Source organism: Ciconia boyciana, chromosome 3, assembly GCF_034638445.1.
Source record: "Ciconia boyciana chromosome 3, ASM3463844v1, whole genome shotgun sequence".
In the NCBI taxonomy this organism is placed as follows: Eukaryota; Metazoa; Chordata; class Aves; order Ciconiiformes; family Ciconiidae; genus Ciconia; species Ciconia boyciana.
The window spans coordinates 25180043-25196137 of record NC_132936.1 but is presented as its reverse complement, the minus strand read 5'-3'; the positions used below and the strand labels follow the sequence as shown (position 1 = coordinate 25196137).

The window sequence follows — 16095 nt, the reverse complement described above, 5'->3', positions numbered from 1 at the left end:
CCACCATGTTCTTACTAGGAGGGAAGCAGGAAATTCTTCCTCTTCCTCCTCTTGTTCTTGTGATGGCCCTGTTTTAGAGTAGTCTGCCTCCTCGCTGGCAGGGCAATATGCTTCTTCCTCCTGCTCCCTCTTAGGAGAAGCTTCTTCATCCCTTACTAAATGAGCTGACTTTCGCTTCCAAGATTTCTTCTTGTGTATGGGGGTGACTGATACTGGCACAGGTTGGTTCTCTGGTTCAGCTGCAGCACCTGTTGCAGGGGTTTGAGTAGCCACAGTGCCCGTTTTTGGGGTTTGAGTAGCTGCAGTGCCTGTTGCCAGGGTTGGAGTAGCTGCAGTGCCTGTTGCCAGGGTTGGAGTAGCCACCCTGCCTGTCACAGGGGTTGGAGTAGACGCAGTATTCTTAAATAGTTGTTTAACCCTAAGCAAGACCTGACACACATTCAGGAGACATAGCAGTAGGAACATGGTGGTTTGAACATCCCAAGGATACTCAAAATTCTCAAGAGCTGTTGTAGTTAGCAACAGCTCTATCCCAGCTGAAACCAATACAGGTGTGCAGAAACAACATTCCCTGTGCTAAGGAACAGCCTTTAACAGGATTTCTGGTTACTTTTTAATGAGCAGCATTAACCAGGAAACCCTTATACTAACACTCCACTGTTGGGCCCCAGTTTCTGTTTGTGTGGAGTGGGTATGTTTGTAGGGGAGCTCTGCAGAAATGTTTCCTACCTGCTGGAAGGGGACTGGCTGCCCATGGTCACCAACCGAGACGGAGAGGAGCCCACTGGAGGTGGCTGCAGCCCATACCGGGGAGGTGACTGCAGGGGCTGCCACAGCAACACACAGCGGGATGTGCCACCCTCTGCTCCCACCTGCTCCCCCCTTCTCCATCACCAAGTGGCAGCCTTCCTTGTTCCCATTACTGCAAATAAACCTGATTTTGGAGTATTCCCAGTTTAAAATACTAAAAAAAGAAAATTGCAGTCATAATTTAAGCTGATTACTTGGCAGTCCAAAAAAATGTCTTGCCCCAGAAGTTCTCAGAAATATCTCAAGACTTCTCACCAGTTTGAAGATAAACGCGTAAGCACACAGTATCCCAAACATTAACCTAAGCATTTCTGAATATTTTAGGATCAATCTATGATTTCTTTTCCCTTCATAAAGATGAAATTAACTTCCAGATACAACAAAACGATGTGTCTTCTTTCTAGCTTAGATAGATTTTGGTTTTTGTTCGTTTTTTTTTTCTTACAGTCTTTGTTGCATTGCCTTATTCCATACAGCATGCCTTTGGCTAGCTCTAGGAAGAGTCACAGATTCACTCTCCATTAGTTCCATGATATCATACCACAATAGCAGATTCTAACTAAAATAATTCTGTATTCTTTTGTCAGGGAACATGCAAGAAAACTGATCTATTAATGTCTGACAGTAATGAAATGCTGGCACTTTAGACATCCGTATACTCTGTGTATATATTATATGTCATTTATTTAAGGCCATCCTCAGAATAAGTAAAAACAATATTGGATTAGTGTATATTTTATGCTAAAATACTGTGCACAGTTTGTCACTCATCCTTCTGATGTCACATGTGTTCTAACAAAAGCAGCCTTAGTGTCCAGACCTGCAAGATGCTGAGCAGTTTCAATTCTCAGTGAAGTCTGCCGCTGAGAACAAATTATACCTTACAACTATTTACACGCTATGGCGTAAATCCCTTATGAGCCTTACACAGTACGTCTATGTGGATGTGCACACAAATTGAAATGCACTTGCAAAGTGCACCTCACTGTGTGATACCACTCTTGCACCTTGCTTTTGCTTGGCTTCTCCCTGATGCCCAGTCCCATGGGTGCAGTGGGTCACAGGTGACCCATGCAGGTGACCTGGTGATTCCATTGCCTACAGTCTTCTTCAGCGTGACCACTAATGCAGTGTCTGAAGTATTTTAAGAGTTTGTCAGATGCATATCCGAAGAACACAAAACAACTGACTGACTTCAAGACTGTTAAATCCGTTTATATTTTAAAAGATGTGGGATGTAATCTTGTGGCAGATGCTTTTCTGTATCTTTTTCATATTTGCAAATTTTGTGTGTCATAAGATCTACCTGATGATAACAGTTTTACAGAAATATTTTAATTAGAAAACAGTTTTACAGAAATATTATAATTAGATAATTATAATAAGTTATAACCAAGTTATATTTCAGTGTGAGCTGCTTTCATCAGTAGTTACTAATTTCTTCAGTGTTTGTAGCCTTTATAACATACTGTTCAACCATGAGAACATTTTATGTCTGTTTAAAATAAATTTTATGTATTCAGTTTGATACTTTCCTAATATTTCAAAACCTTTCTTTCCCTGGTTGTACATGGAGCTGGATTTTGAATAATGTTCATTATGAGAGCAATGTTTTTCCTCTTTGTGTGAATTGCCTAGAAATTGCTCTTGATTTAAATGTATGTATTAATCACTTGTAAATATTCACCGAGTAGCATATGAAAAGTTTCCAGCTAACGAGTGGATGGTGAGAGGCTCACTTCAGCTTTGTGTCATGTGTGACCAGTCTCTGAAAGCAGATGATCTGCCACTGCACCCTTGTCCCCTGTCGTCAAAGACATGAAAGATAATGAGTCAGGACAGATTGGTAAATAACTAATATTTACTGGTGTAAACTCAGAGATGAATAAGCAAAAATAAAATTAAGTAAAGAATGGGAGGGAAAATAGTCCAAACGCTATGGGAGCAGTTAAGACAGAGGAGAGAAGGGTTTGGGCAAGCGGCAACAAAAAGGGCAGAAGTAGACCCAAGGAACCAGGGACAAGGAAAGATGAAATAAGAATATTTGACCAAGACACCACAAAGTTGGCTTATTTCCCATTGGTGGTTTCTGCCTTACTTCAGATAACACAGCTTCAGTCTTTATGATTCCTGTCTTACATTTATGAGTTACTTTCCTAATCAATATGGCTTGCTTAGGGGTCAATGCCTAAAAAGTCACTCATCTTGTGGTTATAGAAACCAGACTACAGAAGTGGATAGGTGTTTTAACTAAAAGGGTGTTAGCTGCCAAAAGTAATAAAATAGATGTGAAGGAATAAGTGAAATATTTTATAAAAAGTTAAATTAGGTCAATGTTTTTATTAGTATAATATTATATATGTGGATACATGTGCGCCTGTGTAGGTCTGGGGAAGTATACAACCATAATGAATACCTGGACTTCTGTCATTTACATGCATCGCTTTGCCCTGGAAATCGTAAGGTGTGGCTTAAAGCCATTTTGACTTGGGTTATGGCTTCACCTAAGAAAGGCAGCAGAGAATCAATTAAACTAATTTTTATGTTAAAGGAAGTAGTTGAGATCTGTGCCATACCAAAGTATAGAATATTTTTAATTAGCATGATTGCCTCATTGTAAATAAATGCATAAATAAAATGATGTGGTATTTGAAAAAGTTTTCTCTGATTCCAGATCTCGTAAAAGTAGAGAACAAATCTTTGTCAGCAGAAGTGCAGTAGTTACTGCTGTTCAGTTTCATTTCAATAAAAATGTGTTTACATTTAATAATGATGAGTGTATATCATCATGGAAGCAGTGGAAAATCTATAGCTTATGACCTCATCCAATGTTTGGTCTTCATAGATTTCAACACTATTAAACAAATTTTCCTCATTCTTGGCACTCATTTTTGGCTTAGAGGCTTCTTTTTAATGTTATATAATAGTCTATACAAATTCTTATATTCTATATGTTTACTTCGATAACTTCTAAGTATCAGCTAGTGCATTAAGGAATGACAGTAATGCCTATCATATATCTCTTTTCTTGTTCTCTTTCCACAAAGGGTATCCCATTTTGGATTTATATATAGTTTTATACACATGCACAATAAAGAAGCTACTTATTTATATTACAGAAGAAGAAGGTAAAAAATTAACTGTAAGGTAATGAGAGCAAGCTATTGAAGTCAATGGGTTTTATTTGTATTTATTATAACTTAATTAGAGTTAGACCAGAGATTTTGAAAATCCTGTCTTTCTTCTCTATTTATTAATGTGTATATTATTTTTAAAAAAGTGTAGTTTTAAACAGCAAGGACATATCCTTGGTAACAGCTCCTTTTCTTTTTTGTTTTTGATTTTTTTGGCTCTCACTTTCTGTGCTTTTTCCCTTATTTTTACTACAAATACTTTTTATGTAGTAAACCACTCGTGAATATTTTTCCCACTTGTCAAAAAAAAAAAGGTAAAAATAGCAATACATTTGCCTGTACCACAGTAACAGAAGATACAACTAAAAATGTTTTTCCAGTTCCTAATTACTGAGCTTTTGTTTTTCATTAGCTTTTATGGTAAAACATATTTTCCTTTGGTGTGTCCTCCATGGGCGGTTCTTTATTTCTCACTTTCGTCTTGTGTGTATTACCTATGAACAACACAGATTCCTCTACATTTCCTTTACTACTGGCAGTGTTTCTATCAACAGTCCCAGCAAGTGGGACTGCTTCCTTAAATGTTTCAGTTTAGCATTGCCCTTCTCATAATAAAGAGTAGCCCTTTTTGACATAAGAATTCTGTTAATAATTGATATCATTTATCAAAACCAGCCAGCATACCTGTAAGTGATACTCTCTGGGGCGTCACCAAAGGAAGAGGAGATATTTCAAATAGTAAGGCAGGTAACTGGGTAGGTTCGAGAAGAGGAAGTAGGGAGAAGACTTTTACCACAGCAAGCAGTAATTCCTAGAGTGGGAGATATGGTCCAACTTTATGTGGTTGCCTCTCTCCAGCCATTACTTCCCAGTGCAGAGGTAGCTGGGGGGTCAGCAGTCCAGGCTGCCTTACCTGGCATTATGCTGCATCCACCACAGACAGTCAGTGAAGGCTACGTGGAGCCAGCAGCCAGAGCAGCCCTGGCAGGATTGCACTGTTGTTCACAACCTGTGTCGTGTGCCAGCTTGGGTCTATTTCTTTTTTTTTTTTAAATTTTGTTCTCAGTCTATTATTGAATGAAGTCTTTCTTATCTCAGTGACCATTGTCCTCATACTTCCTCATGTCAGCTACCTTCTGCAGCAATATTTTTAGCTCATAATTCTGTTTCTACTTATTTCAGGAAAGGGTAGGACATCCCCTGGGATTGGAGTTAACAGCTTCAAGTAAAGATCTATACAGACAAGGTCATACACTGTGAACACCTGTGTATAGTAGGGACAAATGTATCAGTCCTGCCAAGCTCAGAACTATTCACTAACTCTTGGAATTAATTGTATCCCATTAGCAACAACACTGGACAGGCATTCAGCAAAACAGCTTAGGTGATACTCAGTATTACAAATGTCTGTAAGTACTCAACTTCTTGAGAGAGATTCACAAGGCTGATTCCAGATACTTAAAATACATTGGTAGGAAAAGTTGAATTTAGACTGAGTCTCAGACTTGTGCTGTACTCCAGATGTCAAAGTCAGTGAATAGGAAAGTCAAAGAACAGGAAAAGCTGGAGCCTCAACTTGTGGCTTCCACATAATTCCGTTACTTTTCATGCCTCTAGCTAGTCACCTCTGGGTGCATAGCCAAGGACATTTGTGTCCAGATCCAAGTGGGTTCAGCATGGTCTGAGAAGGTTGACCAAAGCAGTATCTGTGCTGGATATCACTTTCTTGAATTCAGGACAGGCTGAATTTTGAAACAGGTGCCTAAACAGTCAGCAAGCTGGAAATAATACAGAGCATGTCCTGTACTGTAACTTGAAGTGAAAATTTTGTCTCAAACTGTCAACACAGAAAGTATCTCAGCTTAAAGGTTCTTGAATCACTCTCCTGAATTTAAGCAACTAAAATTCCATGCAGACAGGACTTTCAGTAACTACGTGGTTCACTGAGTGCTTGACTTTGATATTTCTTAATGCAAAGTTCTATATAAGATCTTGGGATATAATGCCATCTGCTGGCATTTTATTTGCTGTTTATGCATGTTGCTTAGGCTTACGGAAGACCCTCTGGCTTCCTGGAGTGGCTACTGCAGGCTATCAGGGTTACCTCAAACTACTGAAAATGACACTAGCAGGTTAATTTATTTACTGACACATAGCTGCAAGTAGGCTGCTGCTCCAGAAGGTCACAGGGCTCCCATGGTTTCTGCGTCAGCTCTGCAAAACACATGTGGAAGTTTTGGATAGCCTAGAATATCTAAAGTGTCCCCACATGCTTAAAGATATGTAGGAAACTGAAATGAGCCCTAGATCCTCTCTAAATGTAAATGGGATCTTAAACACCTCTTCATAGACCACATGCATGCAGAAAATGACATTTAGTTACTTAAATCTCAAAGTAAGCAAAAGGCACTTGGCTCTTGTAACAGTTGTGTGTGGGCACCAGGGAAAATGCTACCTCTCTGTCTCCTTTCACACAGAGGAAGCCAAGTTAACTAATTGTGGCAGACATTTAACTTTAAGATGTCTATGATCAGCAAAAAGTGAAGCATCCTGCAGTTCAAATGTTTCTAGCACACTTAAATGTTACAGGTAGACAGAGAAAAATAATGAATGGTATCATTATTATTAAAGTGCTCAATTACACAGAACAATTTAATGACAATTTACTAATACCCACTTTGACTTCAGTATTGTTATACATATTTTGCTATTACCTTTTATTATTTTAAAATATTGGTTTTATAAAGAATTTTTAGTTACTGGTGAAATTACACTTGAAGAGAGAGACGTGTTGAGAAAGCTTTAAGTACAGGATAAGTAGGCTGCCTGTAGCAGATATTGGATATTTCTTAATATGTACAAAGATATAGAATAAATGATCTTTGGCCCATCTATTAGGAACAAAATTACTTTAAAGTAAGATATCTCTCTAAGACTGGGAGCATTAATTACAGTTTTACAGCTCTAAAAGAGAATAATTACAAGTAGATTAAGGCTATCTCTAGAATTTCAAATAGGATCTTTTTTGGTTTTACATTATAAAGTTAGACACATTCAACATACCTAAGTGATGTCTGATTTTTCTTCAACTTTGGATATTGTTGAGGTTAGAGAAAAAAGCATCTTGGTTAGGACAGTCCCTTAACACATTCGTTAGATTGGTCAGTTCCAGATTGCAATATTAGCATTTGTTTTTGTTGTAAATCACAACTTTGCAAAAAGAATTGCAAGTTAGAAGTGTTCTTAAAATTGATCTAGGCTGTCAAAATATTTAATAAATTTAGTTAACTATAATTATGGGGTTTTTTTTAAATACATTATTCTTTATTTTAAGGAACTTACTGCATTTATACTGGGCTTTCCAATGGCCACTGTTCACTAATCTGGACAAAAGACTTTTCGTGTGTCCTTTTCTTCCATTCATACCACTAATCATATTGACCAAGTAGGTTTTTCAGAAAAGCATCTGAGAAGACTTATTTGTAGAAATGCTTATTTTACCTACTCAGTACGCTAGCTTCATACTGTTACTTGTTTCAAACCTAAAAGTTATGTTTTTAGATCTGTTCAGGGTTTTCAGAATTGCTTATGTATTTTATTCAATGACTGTCTCTTACAAAACGTCTAAACAGGCTGTGGAGCAGGGAGTCAAAAACAAATCCTATTTCTAGGATCTTATACTAGGTTATAGTCTTGCTTTATGTCTATTTTTAACCAAATAAATTTGAATTATTCTGTACAAATTCATAAAAATTCAGCAGGAAAGGTTGAAAGTGCCCTTACATCAAAACAGTTAAAATATTCTGGAGGAGATTGCAAATGTAGGTTTTCCTCAGGCGCAAAAGGGAATTTATTCAGATTTGCTACATCATAGTGTTGTTGCATAAAAGCAGTCATGTCTTCCTCTTTACATGATTTGAAGGAAAGCTGTTGCTCTAACTGTAGTTCCTGTGCAAATAAGACCTAAATGATAGAACAACTGGCTCTTGGAGCGTCACTTCATCCTGAACTATCTGCATGCCAAATTGTTAATTGGTTTTTAACACTGAGGGCACATGCAGAAGCAGAATGTCAGGTGAACGCTAAAGTAAAATTAATTCATTAATTAAAGAAATAGAATAAAAAACATTTTAGCACTTCTATGGTCAGCATTAGTTTACACAGATTTTTAATATTACAGTTTGGGCACTGGGTATTTAAATCCACAGAAGTCACACTTTGGGTACTTTATTCCTTTTTCTTGTTTTTTAATCAGGCTTCAAATTTATATAGCTGTCCTACTAATGCAATCTTTCAGAAGGGAAAGTTCACCTAGGGCTTTCTAAATCTTAGATGAGTATCATTACTCCTTAACCATCCTTCCTTAGTCATGAATGTGCAATTTTGCTTGAAGTTTTATGTGTCAGGACAATCATTTATTTGAACTGATGTTTTCAGTCTGACACATTCTTCTCTGTCTTTCTTCTTGGGAAAATTAGCATAATGTCTTCGAAACATATCCAATGGAATCCTTAATTTATATAGTGTCTCTTCATTTTGTGTTTGGTTTTAAAAGCTTAGTTCAGTGTTAGAAACAGTAGGAAATAATATAAATGTTACATATTCTCCAGTAGTATGAAACTGGTAGGATTAAATAGATATGCAATCTTTTTATATATTTCTAACTACTTATTATTTTTACATGTCTGCATCAATATATAAATGCAGGTCATTTCTTCTATGTTTTGCGCCTTTTTTTAGAATTCACTCCTTTAAATAGTTATACAATGAATGAGTCTCTGTTCTAGATATAAATTATCTGTAACACAAGCAAATAAATAAATTGGTACTTTTATTTGGAAACATTTGTATTTAAACCATGGTTTGGATAATTCATTTTAACAGTGATACAATGTAAAATTGGTTTTGAACAATTTCTTGCACTTATTCTAATGAATAAGCAACACTGGATTCAAATCTTTATTTAAAAAACCCAAATTTGATTCTGTGGTATCCTGTGGTATCTTCTTTTTGCAAAGAAAAATAGATCCCCCCCCCCCCCCGAAAAACAAAACAAAACAAAACAAAACAAAACAACCCAAAAACCAACAAAGTATGTAATATGTAGAGTTCTTGACCACAAGAGCAAGGGAAAATGTAACTCACCCTTCTGTTGACTCCAAAGAATACTGAAAACCAACTTAATGTATTTTTATTCATGTAATTTGAGGATCAAAGGAATGGAATGCTTTCATATAAGGAATGACTAAGTTTGCAGAGAGAAACTATTTAGTCTGGAAATTAGATGCCAGAGAAGAGACATAATGGAAGTATATAAAAGTGTCAACTGACAGAAAGATGGGGGAGACGGAAGGGGGATGGGAGAAGTGGTAAAGAATTGAAGTGAATCATTAAAAGCAGGAGTTACGGGAAAAAAACCCTGCAATTTGTATTATCAAGGCATAAACTACACTGGTACTGAATCACCAGGCTATTCTTTTCTTTTTTCTCTTAAAAGAGGACAGCTCCTAAGTTATAAGCGTTAATATACAGTATTTTTTCCCTTTTAAAATTAAGTCCAATAGCACTGTGTCACTGTGTCAGAACCATCTGATCCCTAGGATTGTTTGTATCTCCAATGAACCCTAGGATCTGAGAAGCATATTTTCATCTCTGGGTCTTGTAGTTTTCCCAACAAAGAATTTGAATGAGTGATTGGGGACAGGAGGTTGGAAGGTTTCTCTCCACATACTCTCACAGATCTTCTCTTGGGATTTTGCAGCAGAAGGATATGCCTGCACATCAGTTGACTTTGTGTCGGGCCACACATAAAATATCTCTTCACCTTCATGATTACATAAATTCATAAAAATATTGTCAGACCAGGCACAGGTGCATGATACCAAAGAACATATATGGCCACTCTCTGAAATGCTGACCATAATGCTCTTTTTGTAATGAGCCTCTTTTTCCTGAGAGCATGGAGAGAGCGGTGCCCCCTGTCTATCTGAATTTTATCATGGCTATTAGTCTTATGTTTTATGTTTAAAAAATAACAGAATGGTAGAAGAAAGACTGATGCAGAGCTTAGGGGAAGTAATGTCCAGCTGACATGAAGACAGATTTTATTACACCAGGCTTGTGAGAAATGCATAAAGATAACTTGGAGTGACAATGTATATATTTGCAACAGAGAGTTCCTCCTTCAGGCTATTCTATATCAGCCAATGGATAGCATTCAAAATAAACTGTGCCATGATGATGGAAATCCAACAGACTTGACCAAAACCATAGAAAAATAAAAGCATCCTATGCCTACTTTATCCAGAGTAAGTAAATAGCTGGATACACAACAGACACAGTGAATTATTTTGAGTCTGTCTTTCTTTTTTTAAATTACATTTTAATTTAAGCCATGTTGTTCGTTCTTTTTCCATTTCCAGAGAAGTGATTAGGTCCATGTTATTCATAATATATAACTCCAAAATGCAGGATCCTAACATAAGACAAGTTTAATTCTTTCAATAAGCTGATACCTGCAATAACTATAATGCTGTCTGAAAAGAAATTATCTCAGAAAATTTTACAAACACAAATGTATAACTATTTCAACATTTGTATACATTGGGGCATGCCTCAAAGAAGTTGCTTTTTTACTACACATCTGATTACTGATTTGTCTTATCACTGTGTAGACACTGAAGGATATGTTTATTGAAAGATTTTACTCATGCTGTTAATTTGTCCCGTGACCAATCATGGAACGGTCTGAAAGAGGTGAAGAGAAATATCAATAAAAGTGAGCAGAATGTTATCCGTAAATGGTAAAAATATTCTGAGTAAATTGAAACTATTCATAATTCAGAGAAATATTAATAATTAGGATCTAAGTTTAGGCACCTAATTTAAATGCTTAAATTTAGAGGTTATTTTTTCCTATGCTTCCTCTATTGTCAATACAGGGAGTTTCCCAGGTTCTGAGTCACCATCTATAGGAGACTTGTTAAGTTAGGTGCTAAAAAGAAGAATAATATATCTTTTATTTTTAAAATATCATTATAACATTTCATTGTAATATTTTCTAAAATTATCTAAACCAGTTTTGTGTACAAAATGGGAGAAAAATTAAGATGTCAGCTTCTGAAATAAAATAGTTATTAAAAAAATCGGTTTTGAACTCAAATCACTTTCACAAACAGGAATAAAAACACCTTCTGCATCACACTAATTTGAATTATTTGCTTTCTGCTTTCCCTTTTTACTCACTTTTGGTTCAGCCATGAGAACTCATTATTTCCTGGTGTTCATCAATGACCACATTGAGTTGGGTATCATAATCTTTGACTGACTATGGGAATTCTTAAACATATCAGTCATTAATAATTTTGTTTTTACACAGAACACTAGAGATACGGATATTAAAAGAAGACGATATCATAAATACAAGTTTAAAAACACCAAAATGCAAATATTTCAAAATTAAACAGTGATATTTTTTAGCTACTGCATTAGTTGAGAACAAAGGAAGAAAATGAAATAAATTTTAAATTTTATTAAATGTTATTTCTCCTGGGCATGCATTTTGGAAAACAAGAATTTAACAAGGTTATGAAAATTCCACCTACCATTAACAAAAAGTTAAATATTTAAATATAAAATAGCATTTTTTCTTTGTTACAGCTGCCTGATTAGATTGAATTTATCAAGGCTTAGTATCAGAAACATCAAGAACAAGTATCGGAAATAAAAATAAACCTCAAATTTCTGAAAATAAAGTGGGAAATATTGCTACTTCCATTTTAAAAAGTATTATTTCTCATACAGAGAGGAATGCTGAATCCTGTTTCCTTTGCATTACAGATAAGCGTTCACCATAGCAACCTCAAAATGTGATCTAAGAACCATTTGAAAACATCTCAAGCATTAATCTCCCTATTCTATATCTTTTAATTGGCATGTATTTGACTTCACTTGAAACGAGTAAAAATGGACTTGGCTTGTGTAATAATATTTTTATGATGACAGTAGACAACAAGCTTGTGGAAAAACAACGATCTCAAAAAGGGCCTGATATTTACTGCAAGTGGCATCAAAATAGAGGCAAAGTGCATTTATTTTTAATCTAATATTTTATGAGTTTCAGGAAGAGATAGGACAGTGACAGCACATTATATGTAGGACAGCTGATTAGTAAGCTCTTAACCTATGTCAGCTTCTTCAGATTATTTGCTGCTGATGGACTGTAATTCAGAAGAATTTGTCTCAGCCATGCGTCCAGGAAGAGCATGGGGGGAAAAAAGTTCTCTAAAGTAAAAACAAAACAAAACAATCAGTGTTATTACACTAAGTGTCCCTTTGCAGATAGAGTGCTTCCCAGAAGGGCTTTGCTTTGCACTGCAATTCAACATGGAAAAGGTTTATATAAAACTTTTAGAACAGCTTTAATAACCAAAGAACTGAGGGGTAAAATAACTGCAGGATATTTTATGTATGTTCAATTTATTTCATGCAGACCAGAGCCATTTTATTTAATTTTTGTTCTTAAAGGAATCTTATACATCAAAGTATGTAAACAGTTGAAGTAACCAAAAAGCTAGTGAAAAGCTCCCATTATACAAACATAAAGGATAACAAAAATGATTAATTCCTCCAATTCATGACTGGAGTGGCTGGTTCTGGCTCAGTCTACCTGTTTGATCACGTTGCATCTCCAGGCTAGAATATGCACTTTCAGACAGTGAACCAGGATTAACACTGGGGGAGTTGTCTGTAACACTTTCTATCTTCCAGTGACTGTGCAAGCCGTAAAGAAGCACAGTATGTACATCTGCACAAATTGTGTCACAGTGCAGTTAGTCCTAAAGTGTTAGGTCTCTAGCTAGGATCTAAGGGAGAAGCAGAAACTAGGGAATGTAGAGGGTATGGGCAGAAGATAAAGAGCAGGGAACATGGCAAAGATGAACATTAGAAAATCTGCATATTCATGCAATGAAATGCTATCAGGAATGGCCTAAGTCTAAGTACCGAAGGTGAAGCAACAGCACCAAGATACCCAGGAGCAGTGTAATGTGTAGATATTTTTCAGCTATTTCCAGGCTTTTAGATGCTCAGGAGTTCTTCCTGTAGGCTACTAATAATCTCTAGCAGTTGTGCAAACTGAACACTTGCTGATGATTCATCAGCTGGTGACCCTTTATGAGCCATTATCCTCAATGAAAATAGTTGCAGACACAATAACGAGTAAGCTGTTGAACTGACTGCACATGAATAAATTCAGATAGCATCCTGAGATAGTAGGTTATCTTCATTGTCATAATTTGCCTGGGCTCTCCAATCCATGGCAAGAGTTTATGTATTGGCTCTTTGTAGATGTCCTTGACACCCCATGGTGTCTCAAATGGCGATACATGCCTATGTTTAATCAGCTGAATCCCACCTAAGGTGTCTACTTCAAACTGAGCTGAATTTCTTTCTAGGCTGTTTTGACTAAATCATCATTTATTAAAAAGGAAGTTCAGAAGCTGTCTCACCTACATTAAGACACAGAAATTGAGGTTCCTTAATCAGGAATTAAAATCCATCCTTAGTGTCCTTCTGTGGTATATACGGTAAATTTTGTCAGTGATTTAGGTAGCTATGATCTTTTTGCTTGACTAGAAGCAAGCAAAACTGCTTCTTCATTATGGGGTGAACTGTGAGGAAAGGATATTTCTGAGACTGTAAAACAGGGGACAGATCCTCTGTGTATGTGAATTTACAAATAAAAATAATTAAGATATGTTAACAAAATAGAAGGCTCAGCAGCTTCAATCAAAAATTACAATTCAGCTGAAGATACTGAACACTCAATCTGGCTTGCTCTCATTAGGTTTGGTGCACTGATGTTCTAGTCATGTGAGTAAATTATAAAATGTGTAATTTTTTTTTTTGTAGTAAGAATCCAGTAAGTTTGTGCCACTGCTTACTATTAAAGCCAGAACTGTTCCAACTTTTCAGGGCTTGTACTTACTCTCCTTCTGAGGTTCAAGCAGTGAATGCCTTTGCATTTCTTTTTGTATTCATTGTTATGGAGCAGTTTGGATGTGTCATGGAGTACTGCACAGGGTAAGCTATTCCATTCCAGGTGAAAAGCTTACAGCCGCAAAGCAGTCTGTGTTTGAGGGAAGGCTGAGATTAAAATAGGGCAAGTCCAGTGACAAATACAGAACTTTATTTGAATAATAAGAATTGTTCTGAAAACTGTACTTGCACTAGTTGTCAGTTCTCAGAATCTAATGTTTTTTAAGATCCTAGTTTGTTTTGTATTGCTTTTTAGATAATAGGCAGTTTACTCTAATGTTTTTCTGGGTCAAAATCAAAGTGATTGCTGCATACAAAATACACTATTCCGTAAACTAGCCAAGATTCAAAGCAAAGAGCTAGGTTACTGTTTAAAGGTTGTATTATAATTGCTGTACGCATACCTGTGGAAACTAAAAGTGAATATCTTTACTTTAAATATTTTAAGCATTTAAAAACAAGGAGGTGAGAAAGCCAAAGGAAAGAGACTTTAAACAGTTTAAATAAACTATTGTTGAATGCAATGAAGACACTAAGTTTCATTTATGCTGTTTAAAGCACTATACTCACTAAACTTTACTACTTTGAGAATTACAATGACATTTCTTTATTCGGTTTGAGGTTTTTCTGAGCTTTCACTTCTCTGTATTGGAGAATGTAGACAATATTTAAAACTGCTAAAAATGATTTGTGAAATTTGTTGCAGTTTTTAGTGCTCTTGCCAATGTTGTCAAACTATTTATCAAGTATTCCAAACAGTTTGTATATGAAATTAATACATTTTGATGCTTTGTTTTTTACTCATGGAACATTAGGAATAATAATAAGGTAGTTTTATGTTTGCTGGTTGTGAAGGAAGGAATAGGCTGCATTGGGCAAAGTACTGCCAGCAGGTCGAGGGAGGTGATCCTTCCCCTCTACCCAGCAATGGTGGGGCCACATCTGAAGCACTGTGCCAGTTCTGGGCTCCTCAGTAAAAGGGACACATGGACATACTGGAGAGAGTCCAGTGAAGGGACACGAAGATATTTAAGGAACTGGAGCATCTCTCCTATGAGGAAAGGCTGGGAGAGCTGTGTATAGAATTACACATCTAATTCTTATCTCTTTTGATTGCTATAAATACATATGTAGATGGACACACCTACCCAAACACCTTTGTCATTCCAGATATATGAATGTGTAGTATATCAAAATAGTAAAAATAGACTTTATTATAGCTTGGGACTAAGCAGGCACAAAAGGAGAAAACTCCTCCCATCCCACTTTGGGATAATTAATCCTAGCCTTCCTTTATTGTCAATGGACGATCCTCCAGAGAATAGAGATACTAGATGCTCAAATAGCCTTCTGAATGACTACAGATACATCTCTCCATTCACTAGATATGGCCCAGAGCAGAATTCATCTAAGTTAGATATTTCAATTAGCTATCTGCCTTTAGGTTGAATAAATTACTTCCTTTCATCTTTTTAAAAATTTTGTTCCCAAATACTGGCAGTATAAAAAGTGAAAATGTGACTGTTTTCTCAGTTGTGCACACAAACTACAGTTTCTTTTCACAGTGTTTTTTGCAAGCAGGGATGATATATACTATTTAGTAAGTAGATGAAAGTAATAGTAAGTAGATGGGAAAGTCAATGCAACTAGAAATAATTTTGAATGCAACATTTGTAACTACAATTCTGCATGTGCAAGAATTATAACAAAGTTATATACCCAAGTAAAACACACTGACTTCTGTCAAGTAACTTATGTGTAAAGTTACACAATAGGCTATTTTCCAAATAATACATTTAGACCATTTAATTTATTTTTCATAAAAGCAAACAAGTCTTCGGTATCCAATCATATCAGCATTGTTAGAGCATAATCTCAAGTAAAATCAGTGTACGGTTAAACTGTGAAATGACTGACAGTTATATGTTCCTGTGTGTTGTCATATGGATCTATTAACAGGCATATTCAGTGAAATTAAAATGGCAGGTTTTCCCATTTGCTGTAACTAAATGTATCACAAGGACTGTTAAAACATATCATGGCTTGTAATGTGGTGTTAAAAAACATCATGAGTAAAAATAATAGTACATGGTCTGCACAATGAAGGTAAAAA

General features: G+C 36.0%; 1 protein-coding gene across 1 annotated transcript in view; it reads left to right on the top strand.

Annotated features, from left to right (window-relative positions):
- CSMD1 (CUB and Sushi multiple domains 1) overlaps positions 1-16095 on the top strand; it is a 1308402-nt gene that overhangs the window by 721966 nt on the left and 570341 nt on the right. The gene's annotated exons all lie outside the window — the stretch shown is intronic.